This window comes from Girardinichthys multiradiatus, chromosome X (assembly GCF_021462225.1).
Source record: "Girardinichthys multiradiatus isolate DD_20200921_A chromosome X, DD_fGirMul_XY1, whole genome shotgun sequence".
In the NCBI taxonomy this organism is placed as follows: Eukaryota; Metazoa; Chordata; class Actinopteri; order Cyprinodontiformes; family Goodeidae; genus Girardinichthys; species Girardinichthys multiradiatus.
The window spans coordinates 40,198,518-40,212,602 of record NC_061817.1 but is presented as its reverse complement, the minus strand read 5'-3'; the positions used below and the strand labels follow the sequence as shown (position 1 = coordinate 40,212,602).

At 40.6% G+C, this 14,085-nt stretch overlaps 2 long non-coding RNA genes across 2 annotated transcripts; one reads left to right on the top strand and one right to left on the bottom strand.

Moving 5' to 3' along the window:
• Positions 1 to 6,859: 6,859 nt before the first annotated feature.
• Positions 6,860 to 11,639, top strand: LOC124863304. Its single transcript, XR_007037104.1, has 3 exons — positions 6,860 to 6,920; positions 9,580 to 9,650; positions 11,141 to 11,639. It is a non-coding gene; the product is annotated as an uncharacterized LOC124863304 (long non-coding RNA).
• On the bottom strand, positions 7,428 to 8,337 carry LOC124863303. Its single transcript, XR_007037103.1, has 2 exons — positions 8,175 to 8,337; positions 7,428 to 7,987 (listed from the first exon to the last, which is right to left on the bottom strand). It is a non-coding gene; the product is annotated as an uncharacterized LOC124863303 (long non-coding RNA).
• Positions 11,640 to 14,085: the final 2,446 nt, after the last annotated feature.

Genomic DNA, 14,085 nt, shown 5'->3' with positions numbered 1-14,085 from the left:
AAACATTAATTGTTCTCTCAAGATAATGGATTTGTATAGCTTTTTTCTTGAAAGCTCATAATTAGTTTCTCAGTGTTTTTAAAACCTTGCCAAGAATGGACTCAAGCTGAAAATGTTGGATCGTGGAGAACCTGGCATTGATCCACGGATCAGAGTTTACTTCTCTCAAGATCTAACAGACTGAAAATGCATATCTGTCTTGTAGAGATAGCTTTCTTATCAGCCCTTGTGCATCAGGTTTACTGTTATAATAAGCTACAATTAACTTACTGGTCAATTTTTACTTTTTTCTCTGATATTATTTTACAGATGTAGGGACACAGACACACACATACTCACATGGTACATGTACATACCATATATACATACATTTTGTATAAATATGTATTATTTGATGAAAATACATTAATTGCTTATGCATTAAGTGTGCTGTGTATTTTCTGTGGGAAAATGGCCATGAATGCAGGTCAAATGACAAAAAAGACGCTATGTATGACATGTATATAAAATACAAAATAAGATTTACTAAATATATATAGATTCAATTCTTACGTATGGTATTATGTAGTTTATGTCCAAAGCACTGGAGGTTTGGCCACCCGATGTCTTTCTGAGCTTTAATAATGTTGGTGCCGCTGTCTGTTGTCATACAGATGAGTCGGTCTTCGGAAAGGTTCCAGGAGTTCAGAGTGTCTTTTAACCCCTCGGCAATGACCTGACGTTTGTGATCATCGGGAAAGTAAGCTGTTTGCAGGCAGACACTTCATAGAGCCCAGTCATTGTCGACAAAATGCGCAGTCAAACTCATATATGGCTCCATTGTCCGACTGGACCACAAGTCTGTTGTGGCAGAGTAAAAACTTACAGCCGCCAGCTCTGTTGTAATCCTTTCACGTGTGCAGTTGTACAGGTGGGGCAAGGCAACTTCAGCAAAATATTTCCAGCTAGGTAGTTGTTGGATGGGTGCGAGGACTTGTTATCACTCATGTAAAAACTTTGTGCTGTAATGCACCTGCAGTCTGCTCTTTGGTATGCAGCTTGTCTCTGAGTGCAGTCCTCCCTCCTGTGTGTGAAATCACCGTTATCTATTTCCCAAGAGAACCAGCCTCCTACCAGCCACACACACACACACACACACACACACACACACCCTGTCTGAACTGTCTGTTGAACTGTGCATATAAATAAAAAGATAGGGTGTCAAAAACTTTGTAGTTGCACTGCAAAGTGGGCTACCCTTGTCACAAGTAAAACTGACTGTGTATCGTTCTTACCTCTGAGTTGACTAAATAATACCTAACAGTAGTACATACCTTGCGTCTAAAGTTTTCAGCAGGTGAATGAAGCCAGACTTTTCCACTGTATAAATAGGCACAGTATCTTTGGCAATAAACAACGCGACAGCCTCCGTGATCGCTTTCCATCGGGGCCCAGTCTTTTCGTAGGGAACACTGTATGAAAATGATTCCCCTAAGATGGGTTGTCTCTTGGCAGGTCTGTTGTCTCTTTTCTGGTCTGTTGCTGTCCTGAGCTTTTCGTAGAGAACAGCATTTCTCCCACTCCACTGAGTGCTTCTGTTTCAAGTGTTGAAATAAATTCGTAGTGCTTCCATCTTTAGTAGCAACAGGCTTTAAACAGATTTTACAACGTGCTATGTGTTGCTCCAAGTCCGTGGTCGCGAAACCGAACCAGTTCCATATAATTGATGAAGTCGTGCCTTTTTTGGGAACAAGGTCTTCCTTGCTAGATGCCATTTTCGGCATTTCTGCGAGAGACAGGTCTACTGACGTCACTCAGCTACAGAGGCCCGAGGAGTTCACTGGCGCGACAGAAAAAAATTCCGATTTCCCAAAAATTAAATCTTAATTAATTGCAAATTCGAATTAATCGATAAAATCGATTTATCGCCCAGCCCTAACCAGCCCCGATCTGAACCAACTACAAAAAGCGTATGTCTCTTTGGACATAAAAAGCCACCGTAGCCGGTAGCAAAGGTGTGTGTTGTAAGGTAATCATACCTGTGTGTTGCTTAGCAACGCTCCTGGCTTGTTGTGGGACAAGGCACGTAGAGAACGGCAGCGTTCAGCACGCATTCTCCGACGGGTTTCCAACATTATAAATGAAACGTCTCAAAGTCTGTGTTGAATGAGCTGCTCTTCAACCTCACAATAATATTGCAGCTGTAATAACGGCATAAATATGCAGAACAGAGGAGCTGAACGCAGCACGTCTACAGATGTTTTCCTAAATATCCAGGTCTGTGTTCTGTCCCGCCCCCGTCATTTCTGTCCAATGGGAACAATGATCGTCACCTGCGTGGCTTTGTTTACAAGTAATAGTTCACTTGTAAAAAGTACAATGTGAAAACAAACCGCACCAAATGAAAAAAATAAAGTTCGCTTTTGGTCCGGACCAAACAAGCGGACCAAAGAACCTTCCTGGTGTGAATACACCCAGAAATAAAACAAGTGTTTTTTCTCTCTCTATGGTGAATGTCTCCAGCACTACACAGTATCATCTATTGGCTGATTTGAACATAACAGAATAACACTGGAATCTTTTTTTCCACTGAGGTTTAACCAAACTACGCATCTAGGACATGTCCATTACCCACACTCCACTCTTTAATACTGAGCAAAATTCTGATTTGAATTTTGCATAGTTGCTGGCAATTCCAAAAAGCAACTACAGGTGTGCACCACAGGGCGTCTTGTAAACTCAGACATGTCTGAAAATGTGACCTTAACAATTTTAGACCCTGTACAGTCTCTGAGGAAAAGGCCAAGCTCCTTCTCATCTCTTTCTGCTATAAATCTCAGGAGTTGATTGGAAGTGAGTGTTTCGGCATCTGACATAAATCCAGGGAACTGGATACACTTGGTGATATTTCTTGCTCTGGGTTTCAGATCATACAAAATCTTGTTCAGTCCATCACAACTCATTGATTCTCCAACAGATCTAAGAATTGGCTGCCAACACTTGATGTTGATAGCTGGTTCTTGCACCATCTCTTTGTAAACAATTTCTTCCACTAGTTTTGGCAGATTCCCTTCAGTTGGGAGCAAAGTGCAGTTGTGACAGCTGAATATGCTCAGAGGTCCTTCTTCATCAGCCATTGTGAAGTTGTCAAGAGCTTCATTTAGGAAATCGGTCTCAGTGGGGCTAATGAAGTTAAAGGAAGCCTCCATTAGATTGTTTCCTGAAGTGCTGAGTGACAGAGCCTCTGTTAGAAATGGAGGGGCTAGCTGGACAGGAAGGTATTTAAATCTGTGCCATCCGAAAGCCAAGAGGTGAGCAACAGCAGCCCGCTCTCTTTCTTGAAATCTGTGATGCTCGTAGGTTGTAACAACATTTCTTTGTTGCATAAAAGAAATTCCAAAAATCATTGAGAATATCTCTGATTATTCCACTTCCCACTCCAGCCTTAACATCGCCATACTTGAGCACACCTCTGAACAAATTAGCACTAGTATGTTCTTGTCAGTAAATGCTTCAACCATAACCATAACCCAGTGTACTTGCCGGATCAAAATAGTTTGCTTTTCAGCAATATTTTATGGATTTTCAAAGAAATCCCATGCTGCTTGGGTGGAGGATACCTGTCCAAAATCCGCCCTGGGATCAATATCATCTTCATATTCAGCTATCAATGCTGCCACTGTAGGCTGATGTGAATCTGAACCTTCAGTGGTCACCAGAGTTGCTGGCTGATCATGACTGGCTTGTAGGGTGAGTACACCAGTGTGTCTGCAAGGTCATCAAAAGGTAAGTTTGGATCTGATCTAATAAAAATAATTTCATCATCATCATCATCACTGATCAACAGTTGCACTGACTGTGGCAGGACTGATGCCTGAGAGGAAGTAGTTTGGGGTGTTGATGCATTTTGTGAATTGCTGCAAGGTTCTTTCATGGGACAGGATGCACACACTAATGAGCTGGATGAGGATGGCTCTGCGTGGCTGGATCTGTGAGGCAAACGTGGCTCATCTGTAACATTGTTTGGATCAGAATCACTACAGTCTTTTGTCTTTGTTCAAAGGTAAATCCTGAGGAGCTTATGGTTCGTTGGCTCATTCAAACTTCCAATTGTTACATTGCCCTCAAGGGGCTCCTCAGAACCCATGAGACAAAGCATGAACTCAAAGTCTTCTAGTTTGCCTTTTTTGAGCTCCCATTGGGGAAAATTGTTTTTTACCCTTCTCAAGAACGTTGAATACTAAGTCATTTTTCTTTACAATCATCTCTGTTAGGTATTATTTAGTCAACTCAGAGGTAAGGAACGACACAGAGTCAGATGTACTTGCAGCAAGGGTAGCTCACACTTTGCAGTGCAAATCTACAAAGCATTAGCACCCCTCTCTCTTTATTTATAACATGCTGGTTCACACATAGTTCAACAAACATTCAGGGTGTGTGTGTGAAAGGTTAGGGTTCATGTGTCTTGATTTTAAGCAGAGAGAAAGGAGTGAGGATTGGTGCCAGTCCCTAAATGTTGCTGATAATAGCATAACTCACCCTTCTCTCTTATCTCTTTGTCTATGGCATGTGGGGGAAGAAAGCACTTAGAGCAGACACAAGTGATAAATAATATAAAAATATTAAAAACCCTAACAATCTCTGTTGTTCTACCTCCAGTAGGCCTTCTTACTTGCTTGTACACATAGCATGGTAGTTCAACCAGCCAAGTTAAAAACTTTTTGTCTGTCTCTCAGCATTCTTATTTCCAAGTCCAGGTCTTCACTGGCTATGGCAGGTTCCTACGAGTGAAGCTAGACGGGAGTTTAATTTTCTCTCTCAGGTGGTTTATCAACCTTTTTTTCCTCTGCTTCAGCTGGGGACGAATTCCTACAGTATTTGGCAAAAATGCGGTCACCGGATCAAGGAATATAAACAGAGTTCCTCTTCACCAAGGAGCCTCACAATATCTTGATCTACCTAAAAAATAAAGACAGCCATGAGATGTCAGTATTAACCAACTGGTAAATATACTCCAAGAAAGTTTTATTCTCGTAAATATGTATTTATTTGTGTATGTATGTATGTGTGTATGTATATGTATACATGTATGACAGACAGACAGTCTGTTCATTTTTTAGGATTTATCCATTTGTTAGGAGTGACTGCCTACTGCACAACACAGGAGAGAAAAACTAAATCCATTTCGTGTAGACAATGATAAAATAGCCTATGATTCAAACGTGGAATGAGGAGCTGTTGTTTAGCTATTCTGCTCATGAAAACACACTCAGCACAAAGCAAATTTTCACACGTACGACCTGTCTCATCATGGTTTACCTATCACTTATTCAGAAATATTCACAGAATTACACATACATGCCATGACTTGCACCTATAAGTCTTCTCTGCTGTGGTGGCATGCCTTTAAAGGATGGAATCAGGTTTAACACACACGCCAATCATCTCGTGATAAATCATCCCATTATCACGAGAAAACGGTCTTATCTTCAGTTAATGAGAAAATTGACTCAATTCAATTCAATTCAAAAAACTCGTTTATCTTGAGAGAACAATTGGGATTAAGTATATGCAGAAAACGTCCACTCATGTGAAGTATTCATAGCAGCTGAACTTTTTCATGTTTTGTCTCATTCGTACCTGAAACTTCAGTGCGTTTTACTGGGATTTTATGTGCCAGACCAAAAAAAAATAAATAGTGCACAATTAAGAAGAGGAAAGTCATTTAGAAAAATGTAAATCTGTACAATGTGTGCATTTCTATTCAGACCCTTTCACTGTCAGCGTGTTGGTTCATTGCCTTATGAGAAATCAATATGAACAACAGAATCAGAAACAAGATTTATTAGTAGTTAACAAAAAGAGTTGAATAAAGCTTACTTTATTCTATCATGGTTCGTGTGGCACTGAAGCTGCTAGTTTGGCAGTTGTTTCAGAGGCATCCTGCATATAACTAGAACTCCCAGAGCCGTCAATTTGACGGTTTTGAAAGTTTGACATGCCATATCTCTGTTTTATTAAAACTCTTATCTTCCTGGCATCCTTGTGTGTTCCTATGTCTCTATTTTTAGAAAATAACAAAGTAAATAAAAGATGTAAGTATTTCTACCTCTAACTACCACAGCCGCTATTTTAACGGCCCTATTATTTACATTAATATTTTTTTCCCGCGGCTGAGTATACGAGCAAGCGTTGCCTAGCAACTGCCACTCTAGAACAGTCTGAGAAGGAGATTGTTGGCGTCCTACAAATGGCTTCTAGAAGGATATTTTCTGCTCAAGAGGCCTTGGAAATGCTTCAAAAATTACATGATTGTGTTTCTGGGGTCGAGAGGGATTCTGACGGTTCTTGGTCAGCATTCAGTTCCAGTGACAGCGGGTCAGAGAGTGAACCTCCCCCGGCTAAATAATCACGAGTCGTCCCGTTAGCAGGAGGTTGTGGCGCATTATTTCAAGGTAGTAAAAGACTAGCCTATGTAACGATTTTATCATTTTAGGCTATAGTTTATAGATTAGTAAACTAATAATCTGTAAACTATAGAAACAGTGCCACAATCAGCGCAGGTTCAGAGACAAGGAGACGAGCCTGGTGCCCAGTGCCCAGCTATAAACCCAGCAAACCAGCTCACTGGCAGGAGAGAAACTAAAAAACAAGATACTAATAATGGAAAAAGAAACAATAAGTTAGGTCATAGATATAGTAGCCCAGTAACAACAATCTATTCTGCGCTTTACAGCGTTTTCATCGCAAGACGAGCGCAGACCTGGGAAGGAGGAGGAGATAGGAAAGGATGGGACTGTGTGGACAGTGGTAGGAGAGGAAGAAAGTAGAGGGAGGCTTCAGAACCAGAACACGTTGACAGAGCGCCAGATCCAAGATGCCCAGACCGTGTTCCTCTGCTTGGTGGACGCCGAAATGCTCATCCACGTTCAGGGCTGCAGGTTGGTTGAGACCCGCAGAGTTTTACGAGATGATTCCTCCTGGGACATGAGTGTGGAGGAGCTGAAGACATTTTTAGCACTAGTTTATGTCCGCAGAGTGAAAGGAAGCGTAACATGGAGATATCCAGCTTCTGGTCAGATTAGTAAAGCTTTTTTTAAAATGTACCCACTACTCTGTATTATTTTTTAGTACTATTTATAAATAATAATAAAACATAATAGGTTTTGATCAAATACTATTATTAATTCTTGTCAAAACCATCATTTTATAGCGTGCAAGAAAACATTTAGCATTCTGACCAATGTAACGCGATGACGTCATCACCGCCTCGCATCCAGAAGGCTCGCCGTCAAACTCACGGCCCTGGGAGTCCTAGTGTTAAAGGAAGAACTGGGAACTGAATGAATCCAACATGCAGATAAACGACACAAAACATGTAACCAGCAATGTTCAGAACAGCTGGTCTTCTTATATGTTGGATGCTACAAAACGTAACTGTTCGGTCGTTCATGCTTTGGCTTCTTTTATTGCACCTGCAGTCAAAGACAGTTTAAATAGATAAGGACAATCATATTTCTTCTCTCCTGTTGTCAACAAGTTAAACTAAATAACTACAGATTATTCCAGTTTGTCTGTTCGAGCTTCATGTGTACTCCGCTCTGGTTCAGCGTCTTTCTGAGCCTTCTTCCGGATTCTTCTGTGGAGACCCTGTTTGTTCAAACAACGCTGCACGGTGGACGCATGCACCACCACTCCTGCATCTGCCAGCCCTATCTGCAGCTCCTTTACTGTCAGGTGGGGGTTCTCTGTTGCCTTTCTGCCCATCAGATGCGCAGTTTGCTTTGATATTTTTCTTGGCCTTCCAGATCTTGCCTTGACTTCCGCAGATCCTGTTGACTTCCATTTTCTGATCACGTTCCGAATGGTGAAAATCGAAAATCCAAAACACTTTGAAATCTTCTTGTAGCCCTTTCCATCTCTGTATGCATCAACAAGCTTCATTTTCAGGTCTTGGCTCAGTTTGACAGACGAGCCCATGGCTGCAGCGTGTTGACACCAGGTCTGTCTGCAGGGTTAAGCAGCAAACTAAATCAGTGATTTATCCTGGAATCTGGAGCAAACCTGCCACAGAACACACTACTTCCAATCTTGAACAAACTTCAGCATCTGGTCAGTCTGGTAAACTGGGAGGGTTTTATTACTTACTTGCTTTAATCATTCTTACATGTACGCTGTTTAATAAATGAACATACCGGCGTTCCAAAGAACTGTTTTAGGATCCGACTCTTTGTGCAGAATCATTCGGACGTTCATCTGGAGAAAACAAACCAGCTGCAGGGCCTAACGTCTACCGTGTGCCTCTAGCGCAGATCCGCTCGAAGCTACGTCACGCACACACGCAAGCGCAGTTGCATTCAAGGGCAGATGGGAATATGAAAATTTAGCACATATTACTCAATTGGACTGGATGAAAGGTTTCGTCTGACACTGGCGTTCAGGGCTGAACCCCGGACGTTTTATGCAGATTGGATTTTACTGAGGATTACATTTCAAACACACATCTATAAAAAAAAAACCTGCATTAAGCCCCAAATGCCGTTAGAATCCCCGACGTTTATTTAAAAAATTCAATTCAGTTCAATGAAATGAAATGTGTCATTAGTGACACATCTACGGGGTTCCAGTAGTGCCAAAACATTTCCGTGTGTCTATGTTTATGTGTCTATATAAGGTGTACATGTAGTGTACCAGGCTGAATGTGTTATGCTGACCAATAGCAATTTGAAACAAGGACCCTGCTTTAAACTTTATATTCTTTATATGTGAAGACTTAAGGTGAAGTTCAAATGAATCCCCTCATATCTATGCAGCTGGAGAGATTTTGTATGCTTGTGTGGTGAAAAACAACTGAGTTCAGCTCTTCATCAAACAAAAACAGAGAGAGAGAAAGTCATTACTAGATTTATTTTCTAATGCGTGTCAATTAAAAAAATCAGAAACAAAATGCTAGGTTACTTCACTCTATTCAGTGTCTGATCAACTTTTACACAGAATACCATCTTTATATCTAGAACAGGTCTGTCTAGAGTCCACATGTCTCACTGAGATTATCTGTGTGGGAAATGTTTAATGAAAAATAAAACAGAAAGTTACAAAAACCGAATCAAGTCCAGATTTGCTAAATATGCATTTTTCTAACAGTGTCTGAAATTTCACTGCAACAACGAGCCCCCAACCTCTTTCTGACTAGGAGGGGGCAGTTTTACTATAGTAAAATAAAACCTACTGTTTCTACACAATAAGTATTCAAATAGAATGTTAAGTCCGAAATTATTCATACTCCTGGTAGATTTAGATGTTATGTAATGCTTTAACTGAAATACTGTATGTGATTTGAAGAAATATTTGCAAATATAATAAGCACACGATGTCTGTAACACCAATAAAGGCCTTTCCACTGATTTTTGAGAAGAATGTAGTTTCCCTTTGCCACATGAAATCTATTTTTATATTGTCCATAACGAAGATTTTTTTTAGATTTGATAGCCTATCCTTTGCACAGTAATCTTCTTTGTTGACTGGAAATAACTTTACATCTAGATCTACCAGGGGTATGAATTACATTTTTGACTGTAGCTGCTTTCTTTCTACCTGCAGTGCATTGATCATCATGCTCCCAGCTCCTGTTGTGTTTATGCAAGCAGAGAAGATCCACCGCGCACCGTGAGGTTTGCTGAACTATAAAAATGATAAAAGCTGGAATCTTACTTTATTTTACATGTACCTGTTGTTGTTTTTTTCTCTTTCTACATGATCTTAAATAACATTTAAAGTCAAATGTTTTTGTTAATAATTCCTAAAAACTGAAGAGGATTTATAATAATTGATCCAAAATCACACACTGGGCCGAGCTAATATTTACAGGGCTCAGTCAAACTGTGAGAGTAATTAATGTTATTATAATAAATATATGTAGGATCCAATTTAGCTGCAAAGCCAGGTCAGACTCCTCAGTGAAAGAGCCTTTCTCTGTGAAATCCACCTGGTTCTTGGCCGTCAGAAAAATAATTAGAAGAACATTCACAGAACTGGGGTACGCAGACAAGATGCAGATGTTTTGCAGAGTGTAAGCAGACCCTCCATGACATGCTGCTAGTCCAATAAATCTCACAGACAGATAAACATTAAAGCCAGACCCTTCTGAAGAGCTCAATCATCTGTCTAAAAGTTAACTAACTTTGCATGAGTGGCTGGCAGAGTACGTTGAACCAACAGGTTAAGGCTGAGGAGCCTAAGTAAAAATACGTTCTTTAGAGGTTTACATCCAGCTGCCATAAAACAAATGATGCTGCTGCTGCCTTTGGTCCAGGACGTCTGAGACAAGACAAGACTGAGTAAAGACATTGTCCATTTCGTGACAAAACCAAGATTTGAGACAAATGTGTTCGTGAGACCAAAACAGATCCTGAGAACTAGAACACTAGGCTTAATATCTGTGATCTTCCATGCTGTTGACCCGTTATAACACCGCTAAGAAGCAGTTTGACCAGTAAGGTAAAGAGCCGGAGATCACCCTCTTTCAGTTTGAGATCCGGTCCTGGTGGAAAACAAGGGGATCAGTTGTGGATGTAGGCTCTGTGATAAGTAGGAGCCTGATATCTGCACAGCGGGGGGTTCTAAACCTGCTGGGTGCAGGGTAAGAAGTGGGCGACTTCCTCCTTCATGTTAGCTATTTGCTGTTGGATACTATGAGGGGTCAAAGTAACAAAAATGAACTTAAAATTAATTAAAGGTGTGAAATACTAAACATGGTGAAATTGAGTGCCGTAAAAACCAACGTGATTAATTTCGCTTCTATGAAAATTAGAATTGAAAAACTCCACTGTCGTGCCGTGGCTGCTGCCGTATTCTGATCTACCGAAAGTAACAAAAATTACACTGTGAACGCGATGAATGATAAAACTGAAGCAGTAAAAATGGAGGCGCTAAAATCAAAGGCAAATGAAAACAGGCAATGTTAAATTTGATAACCTTAAAATTTATAACATTAATATTAACCCTGTTATCATTTTAATGACCTCCAAATTCACGGATTCTAATTTTCACAGAGGCAAAATTAATCACCTGTTGGTTTTTACAACATTCACTTTTACCATGTTCAGTATTTCACACCTTCAGTTCATTTCAAGTTAATTTTTGTTACTTTGACCCCATATAGGATACAGCCTTGATGTCATTTCAGCCTGCCACGCTGACACTGTGGTTGATGCCCTGCTGAGCAGGAGTCGTGCCAAGGTAGTAACCCCCAACAGAATGCGTCAACTCCACCTCATTTCCAACCAACTAGACGTGGAAATAAAGATGTTTTACTTTTGTTAACGAAGTAAAAGAAGAATGTCGTTCCATAATCGTTCAGTTAGTGGTTAAATCTGAAAATGTCACACCTATTGTTTGAACAGAGAACGTTTGCATGAGGATAATCACATCTGTTTCTCTGTGGTCATTTCCAGATGTCTCCCAAAAATAGTATTTGCTTTGTGTTGTTAGATTGTCGCTTGTCTCTCTGCTGAAAGCAAACATCCACCTTCCTGAGTCCATCTCAGCTGTCTGCTTGTTCATGTATGTTTTATTGATAGATAGACCCCATGAATGGATCATATAAAACAGATCCCAAATAGGATCAAACAAACACTGAATAAAGTTCAGAAACCCTTCTTATTATGACTAACTACTCCTGAAATTTTGGATCTGTTATCTCTTTATACAATAAAGTTACAGGGGGATACAAAAAATATCAGACTGACCCTGCCAGGATTTGGATGGGGGATCCAAATAATGGACAAACAGAATCCCACAGGTATATGTATATTTCGGTGTCCACTGAGGAACATTGCGTGCCTTTCTTTGCATAAGTCCCATTTAAAACACTACAGACCAGTCAATAAATAAGGGCATTATATTTAGGTCTAGCTGACACTTATTATCATTTTAAAAATGTCATCATCTTAAGAACATATCCAGAATTTCACAGTTTGTCTCTTGGTCCAATAGAGATAATTTATTACAGCTTTTATAAGATACAGAATATATTACTGCAGTGTTTTGCTTTGTGGTCTTCCATCTACCAATACAGCCCCTCTACAACTAATGTAAAACTCAGCAGCACTAATACTTAAGAAGACCAGAAAGAGCTAATATTATTCTATTTTTTAATTGTCATCATTGGCTACTTTTCCATGGTACTATAGTTGTTAAGGTGAATTCCTGACCTTTTGACTTAACAATGGTGTTACCACCACAAGCTCATCAGATCTGCTTTTTTCTTATAGGCTATGTGGTTCCCTCTGGTCTTCTGGTGTTAATTTTAACATACCGGCACAAATGGATATTTGAGTGGAACTGGAAAATGTTTTAATAAAAGCAAACCTTAAAGAGTTCTTTTTTGTTTAACTTTTAGTTTTCTTGTTGTTATGATTACTGAGTAAAAAAAATTCAGTTAAACATGGAGCTTTAATCTCTGTTTGTTGTATTTTTAAATTATGGCATTTATTATATTTAGTTATTATTCTTTGCTGTTAAGGGATTGTTATACCATGTGTAGAAATTATATGCAGATTTTGACCAGTTTTTTATATTTTCCTATTTCTGTGTATCATTAGCACTGCTACAATAACAGTTAGATAAGGACTCTATTTATTGATGTGGTTATTCATTTAGTTGTCGTTTGTTATTTTTGTAATGTAGCTGCATATTTGTTTTTTAATATGTTATTAATCTTTCTATTTTGCATGTGAGATGTCAGTTTTATGTTTCAGAACGTTTATGTCTACCTGTGGTGTCTCCTCATTTTAATATAGCAATATAATTATAGCCATTATATACTAAATGTTTAAGTAGAAGACAACTGGAGTTTTTTATTTTCCTGAAGAATTTAACCCCATCATCAAAAGGGTGTTTTGAGTTAACAACTGAAAATGGGTCAGTTCAGTATAGAACAAGCCTTTTGGATAACAGAGGCAGAGTCTTCAAGAATCAAAGGCAGTCCTGTTGGCTTCTACTTAAGCACTTAGTGATGTCCTTGATGACTGAGAATCTACACTGTTGTAACATCATGGATTTTCCACAGAGGGACAATAAAGGATATTTCTTTTATATTCATTGACACAGTTGTGTCTGGGCTGCACGGTGCCGCAGTTGGTAGCACTGTTGCCTTGCAGTAAGAAGGTCCTGGGTTCGATTTCCGGCCGGGGGTCTTTCTGCATGGAGTTTGCATGTTCTCCCCGTGCATGCGTGGGTTCTCAACCGGGTACTCTGGCTTCCTCCCACAGTCCAAAGACATGCCTGCTAGGCATTAATTGGTCACTCTAAATTGCCCTTAGGTGTATGAATGAGTGTGTGCATGGTTGTTTGTGTGTTGCCCTGCGATGGACTGGCGACCTGGACTGGCAGACTGGGGTGGTGGTCCCCCTTCATAAGAAGGGGGACCGGAGGGTGTGTTCCAACACAGGGGGATCACACTCCTCAGCCTCCCTGGTAAGGCCTACACCAGGGTATTGGAGAGGAGAGTCCGGCCGATAGTCGAACCTTGGCTTCAGGAGGAGCAGTGTGGTTTTCGTCCCGGCCGTGGAACACTGGACCAGCTCTATACCCTCTACAGGGTGCTCGAGGGTTCATGGGAGTTTGCCCAACCGGTTCACATGTGTTTTGTGGACCTGGAGAAGGCATTCAACTGTGTCCCTCGTGATGCCCTGTGGGGGGTGCTCCAGGAGTATGGAATCAGGGGCCCTTTATTAGGGGCCATCCGGTCTTTGTACAAGAGGAGCAGGAGTTTGGTTCGCATTGCCGGCACTAAGTCGGACCTGTTCCCGGTGCATGTTGGACTCCGGCAGGGCTGCCCTTTGTCACCGGTCCTGTTCATAACTTTTATGGACAGGATTTCTAGACGCAGCCAAGGGCCAGAGGGGGTTTGGTTTGGGGACCAGTGGATTTCGTCTCTTATTTTTGCAGATGACGTGGTCCTGCTGGCCCCCTCTAGGCAAGACTTACAGCATGCGCTGGGGCGGTTTGCAGCCGAGTGTGAAGCGGCTGGGATGAAGATCAGCTCCTCCAAGTCCGAGGCCATGGTTTTCTGTTGTTACTGTTTTCTAGTTTTATTTTTTGAAC